This window comes from Cetorhinus maximus, chromosome 8, assembly GCF_964194155.1.
Source record: "Cetorhinus maximus chromosome 8, sCetMax3.hap1.1, whole genome shotgun sequence".
Classification (NCBI taxonomy): domain Eukaryota; kingdom Metazoa; phylum Chordata; class Chondrichthyes; order Lamniformes; family Cetorhinidae; genus Cetorhinus; species Cetorhinus maximus.
Window position 1 is genome coordinate 80,965,373 of NC_135886.1, and position 18,634 is coordinate 80,984,006.

The 18,634-nt window shown below is 44.8% G+C and overlaps 1 protein-coding gene across 1 annotated transcript in view; it reads left to right on the forward strand.

Annotated features, from left to right (window-relative positions):
- Positions 1-969: 969 nt before the first annotated feature.
- The window catches only part of LOC144683768 (calmegin), a 98,884-nt gene continuing 81,219 nt past the window's right edge, over positions 970-18,634 (forward strand). The window contains exon 1 of the mRNA XM_078547143.1: positions 970-1,041. The gene's annotated coding sequence lies outside the window, so the exon portion shown is untranslated. The remainder of the gene's footprint in view (positions 1,042-18,634) is intronic.

An 18,634-nucleotide genomic window follows, 5' to 3' on the forward strand; every position in this document is an offset into this window, starting at 1 on the left:
AAACAAGCTGCCTGCCATATGGGGAGAGCTCATTACCCCGCCCGGCCTGACTCTTTAGAAATGACCCGGAGGTTGGAAAATACCAATGAACTGGTATGCTAGCCAGCGCCGGGAAATTCTGGGCCCTGCCTCCATTCCTTTCTCTGGCAGGCTTCCAAAATCCAGCCCACAATTCTAGCAACAGTGAATTAGGTACAGAAGAAAGCAGACTATTTTCCAGACTCCTTCATAATTCATTTATTTTGACTCCATTTGTATTAGGGCCTTGTGCAAGATGACAAGCTGAATGAACAGCTCTTTGGGGACCATGGCTGTGTTTTAAAAATGTAGCTGTTGACACCTTAGCAACACTTTGGACTCCCAGTTGATCACAAAAATAAGGAGATGCACCAGACTACCATGTAACACAATCAAATAAACATTCATGTTTATGACTCAATGACTATTCAGAATCCTCAACAATGTGTCTCTGAGCGCATGCAGAATGTTTACTCTGTATTTCGCTACAGCCTATCCTGAAGGCATACATCTGAAATTGTCAGTGGTGGGGAACTGAGTATTTGTGATGAAGGGCCCTGAATTACAGAAAACTCTTCTCACTTCCCTCCTGCTTTGATGCCAGCCCTTATCTGCTCATCAACTTTGATGATGGAATAGAAGAATCCACAATCGCTCTCCTCGATTCCTGGCAGTGAGTTTCTATAAACAGATTGCCTGGCAGAAAAACCAGTGCCAATTCAGGACTAATCCAATTGAAAGCCACATTTACAAACAACTAATTCTAACTGAGAATAACTTTCCAGCTTTCTTTCTGGAAACAGTTAGACTACTTTGTGAAGTTTAAAAACCTGCTGGAAACAACCAGCTCACTGCGAGAAGTTTAAAAACCAACTGATACCGCTTTTACAGTAACAGTGATAATATGAACATCAGAATGAAAAGCAATCCATTCCCTGGCGATCTCACAAATCCTCAATCAACAAGAGTTAATGTTTAACCCAATGTATCTGACTCTGGACAGAATCACTTAACATTTACCAGGTAAGTTATCTGCAAAGGTAATGTGGCCTTTAATCAGAGTTGATGCTTTAGCCTTAATCTTGTTTGAAGGGAAAAGCCACACATAGCACGATTGTATAAGACTCCTGTCAAATTGACTATAGTACCCTGTACAGCACTACAACTATGCCAGTTACACTAACTCCCACAGCAAACTAGCCCAAGGTGGGCCATGTGCCGGGATCTAAGTAAAAGAACCGGATTAGCTAAATTGCGGTTTCTTATTCCTACCTCTCCTTGCATGTAAGATGGAATATCAAGTGACTGCAGTGTCACATGGATTCAGTACAGAGTATCAATGACAAGAAGCAACAATAACACATTAATATTTAGAAGGCGTAATACTGAAATCATGTCATATGGGGGTTGTGTACAATCAAGCAGTTTCTAATATTTAGTGGCAAGAATGCTGATACAGATATCAGATTAAATTTTTACTAAAATTGAATATCACTGGTTGGAGAAAGTTGACTACTTAAAGTGGATGTGATTTGGAACTGTCAGATTCATTTCAAATGTATGTTCCTATTTGCCCAAGGGGGAAAATATGCTTATTTTAGCTAGATTCTGTTCAATTCAATGTTACTTTCCCATCCTGTTGGAAATATTAAACTCATCTGTGCTCCACCCTTCACATTACTGGAGACAATGGAACTAACAGGCAGACAAAATAATCTGGCATGTCTTGAAAGAGAGTTGCCTTGAAAGGAAAGGTTTGACTACATGGACTAATCCTATTTATATCTGAACATTATCAGTGCAGGAAGGAGCACATCTTTCAGCTCATTGTACTCCCTGAGCAGGGCTAACAAGTAAAATAAACAGAACTGCACAGGCCATGCATTAACCCTAGCATTTTGACTATCTCTTGTACTGTGCCCTAAATTATGGGTATTCCTCAAGAATAGATAGAAAACGCAGCGAATGATAAGCTCCAAAAATGGGTGGGTTTAGGTCAGGTGGGTTGGTAAAACGTTAAAAATCTGAAATCCAAACTCAACCCACCTCAAACCCACCCACTTCCATTTTTAACAGAGACAGGATGGGGCAAGCGGTCAATCTGCTCCCAGGAGGAGGCAGCACATTGAAATATTTTAATGAGAGTCAGTGCCTCACACTTTTTCTCCATTTTAGGTTTAAACCTGGCTAGCTGGGTTTCCAGGATCTGGAGGAGTCCAACAGCTAAAGGGAGTCAAGGACAGCTGGATCCAGTAGATAGGTGGCTTTCTGATCCCCCACCCTCTCAGAAACGAACCTGTACACTACTCCTGTGATCGGCCCCTCTAACTACAATTGGACCCCCTCACCCCGCCAAGCCACAACCTCCTACAAACTACAACCTTTCTGATCTCCCCTGACCTGTCTGACACCTTCGCTCTTTGATCTTCCCCTTCACCAATCTCACTGATCCCTTTGACTTCCTATCTGTCTGCCACCAAATTTCCCTCCGATCTCACCAGTCTTCCCACCCCAGCCTCCAATATCCTCCCCTCCCATCACCTGATCTTTCTGGTTCGACCCTCCCTCTCTCTGTCATGTGGCAGCAGTCTGTTGTCGAAGGCCTAGCTGCCTGACAGCCAGCCAGCCAGCCTCCAAATCTAGTTGCTTGCGGTTGGGATCAATGGAGGTTTTAAAAATGCTAATCAGGTCCTGCGTTAAAATCGGCAGGGCCAGAGGAAAGGATGCTTTTCCAGCTAGGTTTCCCAAACACAAAACAGTTCCCACCACCCCCAGCTCCCTTCACACCACCCTGTAAATATCAGGGCCAATACGTCAGACTCTTGCTACATAATCTACTAGTATCTCATGATGTGACTGCAAGGTATCCCTGGTAACCATGAGAAATAAACAGGAAAAATATATGTGAACATCCTTCCAGGTACAGTGAGCACTCCAGTTATGCACAGAGAGATAGTATCGCACTCTGACACAAGGTCACCGAACACAAGTAGATCAATGTAAAAGGCAGTGACAGCAAGATGGTAATAACTTGTTCCTTCAGTAGCAAAGAAGAAAAGCAAAAACTGTCAAAATCATTCCAGATCACTTTTATTTGTTGTTATCTGTGGAGAAAGATAATATTGTTCTCCCTTATATGAGGTATGACGGTGGTCAAAGCTCACTTTTTGCATCAGGTTCTGCATCGTACATTCAGGTATGATATGGGTTAGATACAAAGGAAAGTTCCTTTGACATTGTCCCAGCGCTTCCATGTCAGGTGCATTATTCTACCCCTATTAAACCCAACTCTGGTGGAGCACCTCCACCACACCATACAAACATACAAAATAGGAGCAGAAGTAAGCCATCGGCCCATTGAGCCTGCGCCGCCATTCAATTGATAATTTCTGATCTGTTTGTATTATTAATTCCACATTCCCATCTACCCCTGATAACCTTTGATTGCCTTGCCTAACAAGAATCTACCCACCTCAGCTTTAAAAATATTCAATGACCCCGCCTCCACCACCTGCTGAGGCAGAGAGTTCCAAAGTCGCACAATCCTTTGAGAGAAAAAATTTCTCCTCATCTCTGTCCTAAAAGGGCGACCCCTAATTTTAAAACAGTGCCCCCTAGTTCTGGACTCGCCCACAAGAGGAAACATCCTTTCGACGTCCACCTTGTCAATATCATTCAGGATCTTGTATACTTCAATCAGGTCACCCCTCACTCCTCTAAACTCCGGTGGAAACAAGCCCAGCCTGTGCAACCTTTCCTCATAAGACAGCCATTCATTCCAGGTATCAATCTAGTAAAACCTCCTCTGAACCGCCTCTAATGCATTATCATACTTCATTAAATAAGGAGACAAAAACTGCACATGGTATTCGAGATGTCGTCTCACCAATGCCCTGTATAACTGAAACATAACATTCTTACTTTTATGTTCAATTCCTCTCGTAATAAAGGATAGCATTCCATTAGCCTTCTTAATTACTTGCTGTACCTGCATATTAACTTTTTGTGACTCATGCACGAGGAGACCTAGACCCCTCTGCACCTCGGAATTCTGCACTCGTTCCCCATTTAAGTAATACTCTTTTTTTTATTCTTCCTGCCAAAGTGAACAACTTCACATTTTCCCACATTGTACTCCATCTGCCAGATCTTTGCCCACTCACTCAACCTATCTATATCTGTCTGTAACCTCCTTATGTCCTCTTCACAACATACTTTCCTACCTATTCTTGTGCGGCCTGCAAATTTAGCTACCATGCCTTTGCTACTCTCATCTAAGTCATTGATATAAATTGTAAAAAGTTGAGGCCCCAGCACAGAGCCCTGCAGGACTCACTTGTTGCATCCTACCAATCCGAAAATCACCCATTTATGCATACTGTCTGCTTTCTGCCAGCCAGCCAATTTTCTATCCATGCTAATATGTTACCCCCTACACCATGAGCCTTTATTTTCTGCAGTAATCTTTGATGTGGCAACTTATTGAATGTCTTCTGGAAATCCAAGTACAGTACATCTACAGGCTCCCCTTTATCCACAGTGCAAGTTATTCCTTCAAAGAACTCCATTAGATTGGTTAAACATGATTTCCCTTTCACAAAACCATGTTGACTCTTCCCAAAGACCTTGAGTTTCTCTATGTGCCCATAATGATCAATTCTAGCACCTTCCCCATGACAGGCATCAGGCTAACTGGCCTATAGTTTCCTGTTTTCTACCTCCCTCCCTTTCTGAATAGAGGGTTTATATTTTCTACTTTCCAGTATGATGGAACCTTTCCGGAATCTAGCAAATTTTGGAAAATTAACACCAACGTGTCTTACAACCCCATTAGCCACCTCTTTTAAAACCCTAGGATGAAGTCCATCAGGACTTGGAGACTTGTCAGCCCGCAGCTCCAACAGTTTGCTCAGTAAAGCTTCCCTGGTGATGGTAATTTCACCAAGCTTCCCTCTACCTTCCACCTCTTGCCTTCCAGCTATTACTGGAATGTTTTTTGTATCCTCTGTTGTGAAGACAGAAGCAAAATATTTGTTCATTTCATCTGCCCCTTCCTTATTGTCTACTATTAATTCCCCATTTTCACTCTGTAGAGGACTAACACTCACTTTACTTACTCTTTTCCATTTTAAATATCTGAAGAAGCTCTTGTTATCCATTTTTACATTTGTAGCGAGCTTCCTCTCATACTCTAATTTCTTTCTCCTGATTAACCTTTTAGTCATTCTCTACTGTTTTTATATATTGACCAATCGTCTGACCTGCCATTCATCTTTGTGCCTTTATATGCTTTTTCCTTAAGTTTGACACTTTCCTTAACTTCTTTAGTTAGCCAAGGATAGTAGGTCCACGCCTTTGAATATTTCTTTATATAAGGAATATACTTATTCTGAATATTCTGAAATATATCCTTAAATGTCTCCCACTGCTGCACTATTGATTTATTCTCTAGCCTGGTATCCCAGTTCACTTCAGCTAGCTCAGCTCTCATGCCCACATTGTTGCCCTTATTTAAGTTTAAAATACTAGTCTTAGGCCAGTTCAAACTGGGTGTAAAATTCAATCATTTTGTGGTCACTGCTACCTTGGGGTGCCTTTACTCTGAGGTCATTAATTAATCCTGTCACACTGCACAATCTGTCTGACGTTTTGAATTCTCCATCAGCCACCCTCAAACAGTAAAAACGTGGTGAACAATTTAAATTCAGTTAATGCTGAATTGTGCACACATTTGTGCATTGAAGTTATGCCAAGTAGAACAAGGGTAAAGACTGACACAGACTAATTTCACACAATACCAGCCAAAAGGTATTTTCACCAATTTGGATCACTCAGGTCCAGTTAAGACCCTCTTGTAAACATTTCCAGCTGATCCTGAGTTCAGCTGCATGAGGGACCCACCCCCCACAACTGCATCCCTGCCCCCTCAACTAGTGATATTTAAAAGGCCAGCTATCCGACTTGCAGGTGAAGGGATTTTGACTTCTGCTGTTGCAGAGTTTGTGGAAGTACTGTGGTGTGTTCCTGGAGGATTTTTGATGATTTGTTGGATTTTGAAAGGAATGTTGCTGCATCCTGACGGAGATCAGAGGAGTTTTTTTACCCTGTCAACAGATAGTCTGCTTGTGTTATAGTTGCAGTCAACAGATAGTCTGCTTGTGTTATAGTTGCAGTACTTATCGAATATGGAACACAGAATGCAGAGGGGGGAAGTTGTGCACAGAAGGAGAAGTATGAAGGCTGTCCACAGAAGATCCCACTCACCAAACGTCTTCAGGGACTGCTTCTATCTCAATTGCAGCCAGAAGCAATATCTGTGGAGACTGTAATTGAACAAGGAGATGGTCACTGAGTTGTTCTATCTCCTTCAACAGGAACCACAGCCACACAGGAAGGTGAGAATGGTGCTGTCAGTGGCTGCCACACTAAATTTCTAAGCAAGCACATTCTTTCCAGGTAAGAGCAGGCGGCATTTCCAACGTATCCCAGTTTTCCATCCACAGCTGTATCAGGGAAGTGACAGAAGCTCTGTACATCAGGAAATGGGACTTTTTCATCTTCTCTCTAAGCAGGATTAGTGGAGGCATGGCTTTTCATGCATAACGGGGAGCTGGCATACATGTGGCTCTGTGGGCCTCACATGTAAACAGGGAGAGGTAGAGGAACCACAGGGGCTACCACTAAATAAATGTCTGACCATGAGCAGAAAGTCATGGTGAATACCTGCTATCCTGGCAGCATCCATGATGCCTTCATCCTGATGCAGTTTGTTGTTCCCTCCATCTCCGTGCCACCACAAAGAAACAGAGGCTGGCTGCTTGGTGATAGGGGGTACAGGCTATCCATCTGGTTAATCATTCTGTTCCACCACCCAACCACATGAGGACAATGCACCTGTAACAAGATCCATGGAGCATCAGGAAACATCATGGAGCAAAACATCTAGAAGGAATGGTTCTGCTGCCCGGACCTAACCATCCATAATCCAATCACTATACCCCATCGCGGTACCCCTTTGACCAGTGTCCTGAGATAAAAGTAATCAACAAAAAACCACCCCATAATAACTTAATCCAATATCACAGCCAGGAATCCATACAAAACTGAACTTACCATTATGCATGCCCTAGTGCCAGTCTTGCAGGTGTCTATGCCTGCCCTAGTGCTCCTGTGCAGTGCTATCCCAGCGTCTGCAGCATGATTGGTGGAAGGCTGTTAACTTTCAATGGGGCAGACTGCAGATGGCCTGGCAGGATGACCTCGAGCAGCTCTGGCATGGGCAGCAATAGTCTGGACTGGCTGGCAGCAAGGACACTGGTGGGGTGTTGTCATTCTGAGAGAGGACAGCAGGTTCATGTACCATGGAGCCACTCGCACTCCCCCAGGCAGCACCTCAACAATCCTAGTAACCTGGTGGCGAACGGGTTGCTGTGAGGTCCTGCCTGCTCCTTTGAGCACTGAGATCTGTAGCCATGTTGTCAGTAGCCTGAGTCTGCATGGATTTCATGACAATATGTCAACTCCCAAATGCTGCTGGATCCTCAAGTGCTGTCATGATGGAAAAGATGGGCCCAAAGCTCTGTGCAAGCCCTGTGCCAAGATAGAGTCGAACTACTCCATGCTCCTAGACAGTGTCAGGAGACTATCTGGCAGGCTAGACAATGCACCATCTTGATCAGCATTCTCCTGTGTGCCAACCCTATTGAAGTCCTCATGTGAGTGCCCTGCAGCAGACTCACCTTTGACCTCACCCTCAGGGGCTGTTCTTTCCCATCGGCTTGTCTTCAGCCCATTCATGCCTTATGACTCACCATGTGCGGATCCTGACTTCATACTACCCTCTAAGATGCATGCAATGCCAGTATCTGAGCTGGTGGCTGCAATTGATCAAACAAAGGAAAGGCCTGCATTTATATAGCACCTTTCACACTCACAGGACATCTCAAAATGCTTTACAGCCAATGCTGTACCTTTGAAGTGTTGTCACTTGTAATATTGGAAACATGGCAGACAGTTAGTACAAGGAAGCTCCCACAAACAGCAATGATAATGACCAGATAATCTGTTTCTGTAATTTCAGTTGAGGGATTAAATATTGGCCATGATACCAGAAATAATTCCTCTTCTTTGAAACAGTGCCTTGAAATATTTTACAACCATCTGAGAGGACAGAAGCTTAATGTCACATCTGAAAGACAGATTCTCATTCATCTTTCAAATCCTCATTGGCCTTTCCCTCCCTATCTCCCTGTAACCTGTTCTAGCCCACAATCCTCCAAAGAACTTTATGTTCCTCCAAATCTACTATTTTTGCACTCCCAGTTTCCTTTGCCTCATCATTAGCACTGGTGTGATACTGTATGCATGCCAATGCAGACAATGACCTGTACCTTTAAGAAGCTGCATAGTGACATCACTATGACATCACCATGTGTAGGGCTGGAGGATAAAAGGTACAGCCTCTATGTTAGATGTTCATTATTGCCTGTGATCTCTACTGTAGATGTTCACTACTGTCTGTGACTCTGTATCAGTAAGACTTTATGTATACCTTATGAGTCAGGCATATAGTCAAGTAATCAGCCTATGTAACCAGGCTAGATCAAGGCCCGTGCAGAGCTAGATATAGTTGTTGCTAGTAATAAACTTCATGTAATTGTGTTTGACCAGAGCCCTTCTCAGTCTCAATACCTTGCTTAGCATATATAGCAGAGCGACAGATCCCTTGAGGTCTACCCTCAACATATATGGTGGCAGCAGACTGTAAGAGACCGCGGCATGGTTGGCAGCAGTGGTCGCTTCTAAAGATCTCACAGCAACAAAGATAATTTCTGAAGATACCAGAACACCAGGCAGAAGGCTACTTAAGCGACAACACCAACAGTAATGATTCCACTTACCAAGCTCCAATCCAGAACAAAAACAGAATTACCTGGAAAAACTCAGCAGGTCTGGCAGCATCGGTGGAGAAGAAAAGAGTTGACGTTTCGAGTCCAACATGACCCTTCAACAGAACTGAAGTATAGTTAGGAGAGAGGTGAAATATAAGCTGGTTTAAGGTGGGGGGCGGGGGGAGAGAGAAGTTCAGGGTGGGGTGGTTGTGGGGACAAGCAAGCAGTGATAGGAGCAGATAATCAAAAGATGTCACAGACAAAAGGATCAAAGAGGTGTTGAAGGTGGTGATATTATCTAAGAAAAGTGCTAATTAAGAATGGATGGCAGGATACTCAAGGTACAGCTCTAGTGGGGGTGGGGTGGAAAGACTAACAAGGTATTAGTTGTAGATTTAAAAATAATGGAAATAGGTGGGAAAAGAAGAATCTATATAAATTATTGAAAAAAAAAGGGAGGGGTAAGAAATGGGGTGGGGATGGGGGCAGGGGGAGTTTAAGATCTAAAGTTGTTGAATTCAATATTCAGCCCGGAAGGCTGTAAAGTGCCTAGTCGGAAGATGAGGTGCTGTTCCTCCAGTTTGCGTTGGGCTTCACTGGAACAATGCAGCAAGCCAAGGACAGACATGTGGGCAAGAGAGCAGGGTGGAGTGTTCAAATGGCAAGCGACAGGGAGGTTTGGGTCTTTCTTGCGGACAGACCGCAGGTGTTCTGCAAAGCGGTCGCCCAGTTTGCGTTTGGTCTCTCCAATGTAGAGGAGACCGCATTGGGAGCAACGAATGCAGTAGACTAAGTTAGGGGAAATGCAAGTGAAATGCTGCTTCACTTGAAAGGAGTGTTTGGGCCCTTGGATGGTGATGAGAGAGGAAGTGAAGGGGCAGGTGTTGCATCTTCTGCGTAGGCATGGGGAGGTGCCATAGGTGGGGGTTAAGGAGTAGGGGGTGATGAAGGAGTGGACCAGGGTGTCCCGGAGGGAACGATCGCTATGGAATGCCGCCAGGGGGGGTGAAGGGAAGATGTGTTCGGTGGTGGCATCATGCTGGAGTTGGCGGAAATGGCGGAGGATGATCCTTTGAATGCGGAGGCTGGTGGGGTGATAAGTGAGGACAAGGGGGACCCTATCATGTTTCTGGGAGGGAGGAGAAGGCGTGAGGGCGGATGTGCGGGATATGGGCCGGACACGGTTCAGGGCCCTGTCAACGACCGTGGGTGGAAAACCTCGGCTAAGGAAGAAGGAGGACATGTCAGAGGAGCTGCTTTTGAAGGTAGCGTCATCAGAACAGATGCGACGGAGGCGAAGGAACTGAGAGAATGGGATGGAGTCTTTACAGGAAGCGGGGTGTGAGGAGCTGTAGTCGAGGTAGCTGTGGGAGTCGGTAGGCTTGTAATGGATATTGGTGGACAGTCTATCATCAGAAATTGAGACAGAGAGGTCAAGGAAGGGAAGAGAAGTGTCAGAGATGGACCATGTGAAAATGATGGAGGGGTGGAGATTGGAAGCAAAATTAATAAGTTTTTCCAGGTCCCGACGAGAGCATGAAGCAGCACCGAAGTAATCATCGATGTACCGGAGAAAGAGTTGTGGGAGGGGGCCGGAGTAGGACTGGAACAAGGAATGTTCCACATACCCCATAAAGAGACAGGCATAGCTGGGGCCCATGCAGGTACCCATAGCCACACCTTTTATTTGGAGGAAGTGAGAGGAGTTAAAGGAGAAATTGTTCAGTATGAGAACAAGTTCAGCCAGACGGAGGAGAGTAGTGGTGGATGGGGATTGTTCGGGCCTCTGTTCAAGGAAGAAGCTAAGGGCCCTCAGACCATCCTGGTGGGGGATGGAGGTGTAGAGGGATTGGACATCCATGGTGAAGAGGAAGTGGTTGGGGCCACGGAACTGGAAATTGTTGATGTGACGTAAGGTGTCAGAGGAATCACGGATGTAGGTGGGAAGAGACTGGACAAGGGGAGAGAGAAGGGAGTCAAGATAACGAGAAATGAGTTCCGTGGGGCAGGAACAGGCTGACACTATCGGTCTGCCAGGACAGTTCTGTTTGTGGATTTTGGGTAGGAGGTAGAAGCGGGCCGTCCGAGGTTGGGCGACTATCAGGTTGGAAGCTGTGGGAGGAAGATCTCCAGAGGAGATGAGGTCAGTGACAGTCCTGGAAACAATGGTTTGATGTTCTGTGGTGGGGTCATGGTCCAGGGAGAGGTAGGAGGAAGTGTCTGCGACTTGACGCTCAGCCTCCGCGAGGTAGAGGTCAGTGCGCCAGACAACAACAGCACCACCCTTGTCAGTGGGTTTGATGACAATGTTGGGGTTGGACCTGAGAGAACGGAGTGCAGTAAGTTCAGAGAGAGACAGATTAGAATGGGTGAGAGGAGCAGAGAAATTGAGACGGCTAATGTCACGCCGACAGTTCTCAATGAAAAGATCAAGAGAAGGTAAGAATCCAGAGGGAGGGGTCCAGGTGGAGGGAGAATATTGGAGGTGGGTAAAAGGATCCGTTGAACGGGGAGAGGACTCCTGCCCAAAGAAGTGAGCACGGAGACGAAGACGGCGGAAGAAGAGTTCAGCATCATGCCGAGCCTGAAATTTATTGAGATGAGGGCGTAAGGGTATGAAACTAAGTCCTTTGCTGAGCACTGAACGTTCAGCATCGGAGAGGGGAAGGTCAGGGGGTATAGTGAATATGCGGCTGGGGCTGGGATTGGAAGATGGGGTGGGAACGGAGGGACAAGCAGGGGTGGAAGGTCCCAGATGGGTGTTGGTGTCAATGAGTTGTTGGAGCTTGCGTTCCTTAGCACTTGAGAGAAAGAGAGAAAGTTTCTTGTTGAGGCGTCGGATGAGGCGAAGAATAAAATGAAACTGGGGGCACGCGCAGCTTTGAAAAAGGGTGCGGCGGTGCTGCTGGAGGGAGAGGTCGAGTGTGTTCATATGGCGGCGCATGGCACTGAGTGTGGATCTCAGAATGCGACGGGAACAGCAGTCCGAGAAACGTTTTATGTCCTGGAGATACCTGTAATCCTGGGTGGGTTCGAAACAAGAGGGATGGAATTTCAGTTGAAATCCACGTGGGGTGAGTCGGAGACGGAGACAGTCACTGAGAAAGGAAATATGACTGTGAAAGCGGATTTTAGTAAACACCTTGTCAAACACTAGGAGAGAAATGGAAAGCAATGAAGGTGAACAGGGCAGAAGAGACAGGTGGAAATCCTGTCGGAGAACAGAGCAATACTTCTTCAGGGAAGGCATTTCTTGAAGAGAAGTGGCAGTCAATTAAACACAGAGATAAAAACAAAAAGCTAAAAGCTACTGCGGATGCTGGAAATCCAAAACAAAAACAGAATTACCTGGAAAAACTCCGCAGTAGCTTTTTGTTTTTAAGCTCCAATCCAGACTCCTCGAGGGAAGGACTTTAAGAGCAAAACTTTAAGGGAAGTCACTCACAGGGAACCTCAGACCAGGTGCTGCGTTTTAAAAACAAAAACAGTCCAGTCCTTCAACCATAAGAACTCAGCATCCGACATTAGGCACAGAGGCTAGTTCCAACAAACATCTGAGTTCAGAAGCAAGTGAAGACCTCACTCCAAGCTCAGTGATTTGGGCAGTAGGCTCCGTTCTATCTGAACGTCGCTATTTGTAAGCCATTCATCCTAACAGTGAAGGCTAGAGCGTCTAGTTTGTTTAAAAAAAAACAAACGTACTCCAGGGTGAGAGGACCAGGAGAGGCAAGTTCCAACAGCTCTCGGCAGAGCTCAGCATGACTGTCAGTTGTTTCTGCCATTTTGTTTTTTCAATTTCAGTGCCAAAGCCAGCTTTCCCACCCTGACAATCAAGGCATGGTAGCAGCCCAGCAGAATAAAACAGCACAGCTTCAATACTGCAACAGAAACACGAAGCAAGACAAAATCTCTGCAATCTAAAGATCTGTAATTTAAAATTCTTTCTCCTTATTTCAAGCCAGACTAGAAGAAGCCAAGCCCCTGAAGTGCTACTTCTAAAATTTACATCAAAAGGAGAGGCAAGCTTTTTCCCTTAGCAGCACACTGTTATGAGCCCACAGTGACACATTGTCGCAGCATCTATTCTCAAAAAGCACAGGGAACAAAAGGCAGCAAATGCAAATTCTCATTCCAAGCAACACAGCACTCAGCACTACATTTGTATAGTGCCCAGTGCAGCCAATAACCAAGAACATCATAATGGCGAATAGAGATTTGACTATGAACTAGGAAGCAGGAGGTCTTCTTGCAGAATTTCAACTCTTTAGATAGAAGATGGGCTTATACTTTGTAGACCAGCAGGTACTGGAATAAGAGAAAAAGGCTACCAAATTACCAATTGTTCTTGGAAACAAGGGGCTAATGCGTGTAAACTCATCTGGTTAATCTGATGAAGATCAAAAGGACCCCAATAAAATCTTCAAGCTCATCTAAAATCAACTGAAGGTCCGAGTTAACTTTAGAATTCACGGGCTGGAGTTCATATTGTACCAACAACAGCCAGGTGAAAGCATCGATCAATTTATAAACAGGTGCTGGAGCAAAGGAGCCAAATGAGATTTCAATGCCGATGACTTTGCGGAGAGATTGATGGAGCTTGTCATCGCTTCAACACCCATCTGGTCTTTCAGGAAAGCGCTACTAGACAAAGTCAAAGGTTACTCAATAGATGCACTACTGGACGAAGGTAGAAAATTTGAGGCATTAGTGGTTGGCAAACAGCACCTTCAAGCCCTCGATCACAAATCTACCATTGCCACAGTAATCGAAACATCAAAGATACCCAATACCAAATGCAGTGTGGTCTCACACACTTACCCAGGCAATGTCCAGCATATTTTGACATGTGCAAGCTATGCTTCACCAAAGGGCATTAGGCAAAAATGCACCACAAACACAACAAACCAGACAGACCCAAAGTACCAAACTCCCAACAAAGATGTACGTCACAGAAATCTGACACCAATGACAGTTCCAGGGCTCATCCCGCAAAATGTAAACATGTCAATGAAGTGCAAGGTATCCCCAATACACCACAGTGTACAGATCCAAGCCAAACTGTACATATTGTCAACCTCACTCATCATGTGGACGGAGTCAGACAAGTGGCATTTGCCACTGTAAACATTAAACACACAACACTATTGACAGTATACCATATATGCAAAAATTAATACTGGTGCAAGTGCCAACTTGCACGTTCTCAACACCACATACATGGGACATTGGCATGGCGTGGTCCAGTCAACATCTGACAGGATTACCGCCTACAACAGGTCTGACATCCCATGCATTGGCACCATCACAATACAATGCCATACAGAAGATCCAGGTGGACACTGGAGATTTTTTATGTGTGGAAACCTGTGGCCCGGCAATCATTGGTCTGCCAGCAGTGACATGCACATGGTTTCTATCCAAGACATGGCAGAGGTCACTACCACTGTACAGGAAAGCACTGAAGGAGGCACTGATTCCATAAGAGACACACAGGGAACCTCTGACGTCCTGAGTCAGTTATCCAGACCAGCCAAAATCAAAGACGTACCTCTAGACCTCCACGTAGACAATACTGAAAACGAGGTGAAAGACAACATCCACGTCAACTCGGTCCATTTTGGGCAAGGTCAAGCTGAAATGATTCAACAGGCCACCCAAGAAGACCCACAGCTTCAACAGCTGAAGCAAGTTACTATCGCAGGTTAGCCCGATCACATCAAGGATGTTCACGGAAGTATCTGATCATTTTGGCAGTACAGAGGTAAACTGGGCATTTCCAGAAGCATCATTTTCAAAGGCAAGCAAGTCCCCATACCTCAGGCAATGTGTCAAACCATGTTAAGTCACCTACACTTCGGACACATGGGCACAGATAAGGACATTGACAAATTGACACAGACATGCCATACCTGCCAGATGCACCAACCACAGCAGGGCAAGGAACCATTGTTACAACATGGAATCCCATCTGTCCCATGGTCGAAATTAGCCACTGATTTACTCCATCTAGACAGCAATGATTGCATCTTCGTAACGGACTATTTTACCAAATTCCCTTTTGTTCGCCAGACCAAGGACACGAGCAGCTTTACAGTTGTTGACACACTCACCATGATTTTCAGCATGTCTGGTGTGTCAATATGGCAATCACCTTGTTAAAGACAATTGCTAGTTAAACAGGTGCTGGGTATTGATTATCCCATCTAAATAGAATAAAAAGATACAACTGGAACACTTTGTGTGGAAGTTATTTGGAAGTCAGGAGTACTGAGGAGTTGTCTTGAAAATAAACCAGCTTGAACCAAAAGACCAGCCTTGATTAATTCTTCCACCACCTCTTACTGTGAGCAACATGGTGTACCTGAAACCATTGCCTCAGACAACGGTCCCCAATAGGACAACCCTTCCAGGATATGTGCACAAAATGGGGTGTGAAACACATCACATCTTCCCCCCAGTCCCCTCAGTCCAACAGGTTAGCAGGACGGGCCATCAAGATGGACAAAACAACACTTCTAAAGTGTAAGACAACCAAGCTAGGTTTCCGAATTGCCATGCTCAATCTTCGTACCACATCACAGTGAGATAGTCTACCCTCACCCGTCAATTTGATGTTTGGGAGGCAAGTCTGCACCATTCTCCCATCTCATCTATTCCCAATCCAGACAGAAGCACATGATATTCTACTAGAATGGAGAGAGAGGTTGTCCCAGCAGCACAACCAGAGAGCAAAACCGTTAACACAGTTGAAAGTCGGTCAAAGCGTGCACATATGAGATCACCGCACAAAGATGTGGGTTCATGGAAAGGCACTGTGAAAGTGCACACAGCCACAGTCATACGAGATTGAGATTCCATACAGACAGGTCATCAGAAGAAACCGTCGACACATTCACATCACGCATGCTGAACCCCAAACAGATCAGATGAACAATAACTCAGAGACGAAGAGTGTTATTTCTGTTGCAGAGGACCACATGAGTACCAACACTATAAGACAAGATGATCCCAGAATGAACAACCAAGAAACACAAGCTATGAATGCACAACCACAGGACAGGACAAAACACACTGAAAATTACATGAGAACAAGATACGGTCGGGTCATATACCCACCAAAACATAAAGACTCTATACCGTGACCTAATCTTGTTATGCCTGATATTCACTATTATGTATGTTCTCAAAGCTTTTCTTTTTATCAAACGGAAAAAGGGGGATGTTGTGATATTGTATGCACGCTAATGCAGATAATGACCTGTACCTTTAAGAAGCTGCATAGTGGCATCACTGTGTGTAAGGCTGGAGAATAAAAGGTACAGCCTCCTATGTTAGACGTTCACTATTGCCTGTGATCTCTACTGCAGATATTCACTACTCTGTATCAGTAAGACTTTATGTACACCTTATGATTCAGAGTCATATAATCAAGTAATCAGTCTATGTAACTGTTAGGACCCAGGCTAGATCAAGGCCTGTGCAGAGTTGTATGTAGTTGTTGCTAGTAATAAACTTCATGTAATTATGTTTCACCAGAACCATTGTCAGTCTCGAAATCTTGCTTAGTATAGATAGCATAGAGACAAATCCCTTGAGGTCTACATCGAGACCCTCAACCTATATGGTGGCAGTAGACCGTAAGCGACCATGACATGCACCGTACTATCCTGGCTTGTCCTGGCTTTAAGCTTTGGAATTTCCTGCCTATTTCTTTCCGTTTCTCCTTCAGTCTCTCTGTTTCATCTGCTTTATGACCCTCTTTAAAACCAAACATTTTGACCCAAGCTTCTGGCCACTTATCCTACAGCAGTTCCCGACCAGCATGCTACAACCACAAGAGATGCTGGAAACTGGGAGCAATCTCCCACCATCGACAACAACAAACAGGGGTAAACGTTACACTAAACTTTCTTCCCGCCATAGGAACTCGCTTCCTCAGCCGCAGGGAGCATCGGGACGGCCTACACGAAGAAAGAAAAGAAGGAAACATCGAGGAGACGAATACACAGTTCGTCCAACCCGCAAGAAATGATTCAATGTAGCAGCAAACACTGATCAACACAACTGCGGAACCGGCCAACTGTAGTTCAACATGAAGCAATGGAATAAAAGAATGAAAGCATACCCAAATGCCAGTCTAACCTCCAAGCCATCAGCAAGAACCAGAACCAACAGAGCCTATTACTGCTCCGACAGAAAAGCAAATACGATATGGAAGGATTATAAGGCCTCCAGGCCACCTGAACCTGTAAATTCATGGACTTGGGGAGCCGGGGGTTTGGGGGGGGTGGGGAGTCAGTAGATGAGGCAGTGATAATACTGTACTAGTGATAATGGAGCAATAGCAATAATGCGGTAACAGTAATGTGAATGCATGAGACTGATAACAATGTAAGACATCAAGTAAACTAGTGTAACTTCATATACATTGGATAAAGACTTGGGGAAGGTGCAGTATAAGAGTCTGGCACATACAGATTTAATGTGGGACTGAGTACAATACCGCCCACACAGTGATGTAAGAAGGCACATGACCCAGACCTGGGGTCAGTGTGGTGTTGAGCAGAGACGTGTAAAGACCTAGACATGGAGATAGTTCCTGCCAGTACCGTTTGCTGTATAAAAACAGAAAATGCTGGAAAAACTCAGCAGATCTGGCAGCATCTGTGGAGAGAGAAACAGAGTTAATGTTTGGAGCCTGTATGACTCTTCTTCAGAGCAGTCATACAGACTCGAAACGTTAACTCTGTTTCTCTCTCCCCAGATGCTGCCAGACCTGCTGAGTTTTTCCAGCATTTTCTGTTTTTAATTCAGATTTCCAGCATACACAGTATTTTTCTTTTAATCTTTACTATTTATATGTAAACAGTTACAAGAAATTAATAAAGACTTGTTGTTAACCTACTGAAGACTACAAAGACTTCTTTAAGAGACACCATTCTGTAACCAATGACCTCCCAACAATTAGCACCATACCTTCAGCCGTCCCGGCTCTAAACTCTGGAATTTCCTGCCTAAATCTTTGTTTCTCCTTCTCTCTCTCTCCCTCATTCTCTCTCCTCCCTTAAGACACTCTTTAAAACCGAACACTTTGACCCGAGCTTCTAGTCACATCCTAATATTTCCTTATGCAACTTGGGGCTGAATTATCTCAACTTAGTCCCTGCCAGAATGGCGGGGTCATTTTCAGGTCGGAAACCTGACCATTTAAATTGCACGCCTGGCCATTGCTCTTTCCCAGAGCAAACCAATTATCATCCCGCCTCCGGGTTTCCCTTGGAATTGGGGAGGGCGATGCATCCATCCTCTCAAAGGAGGAATTTCTAATTAAAGGGGCTACAGCATGGCCTTCAAGGGCTCATCAGCACTTGGTGTTTTGAGGCTGCAGCAACAACATGAATGGAGAGGAGACTTAAGGAGCTTAACACCCTTCGTGTCAATTTTTGTTTGATAATACTGCCTTGGGATGTTTATATTAAATGTGCCATATAAATGCAAGTTGTTCTCGTAACTTGAAAAAATTAAACTCCATTCCCCCATCTCCACGTCCCCATCTCCATGCCTGTTCTTAAAAAAAATCTAAGTTCTCCTTTCCGAATTGAACTAAAATTGGCAACATCCCAACATATTCTGCTGTTAAAGTACCAAATCAGCAGTAACTTTCTGCAAGGGTGTAGAAAACACAACAGGATTTTAAAGTCACTAACATCTGCTCCTCTCAACAT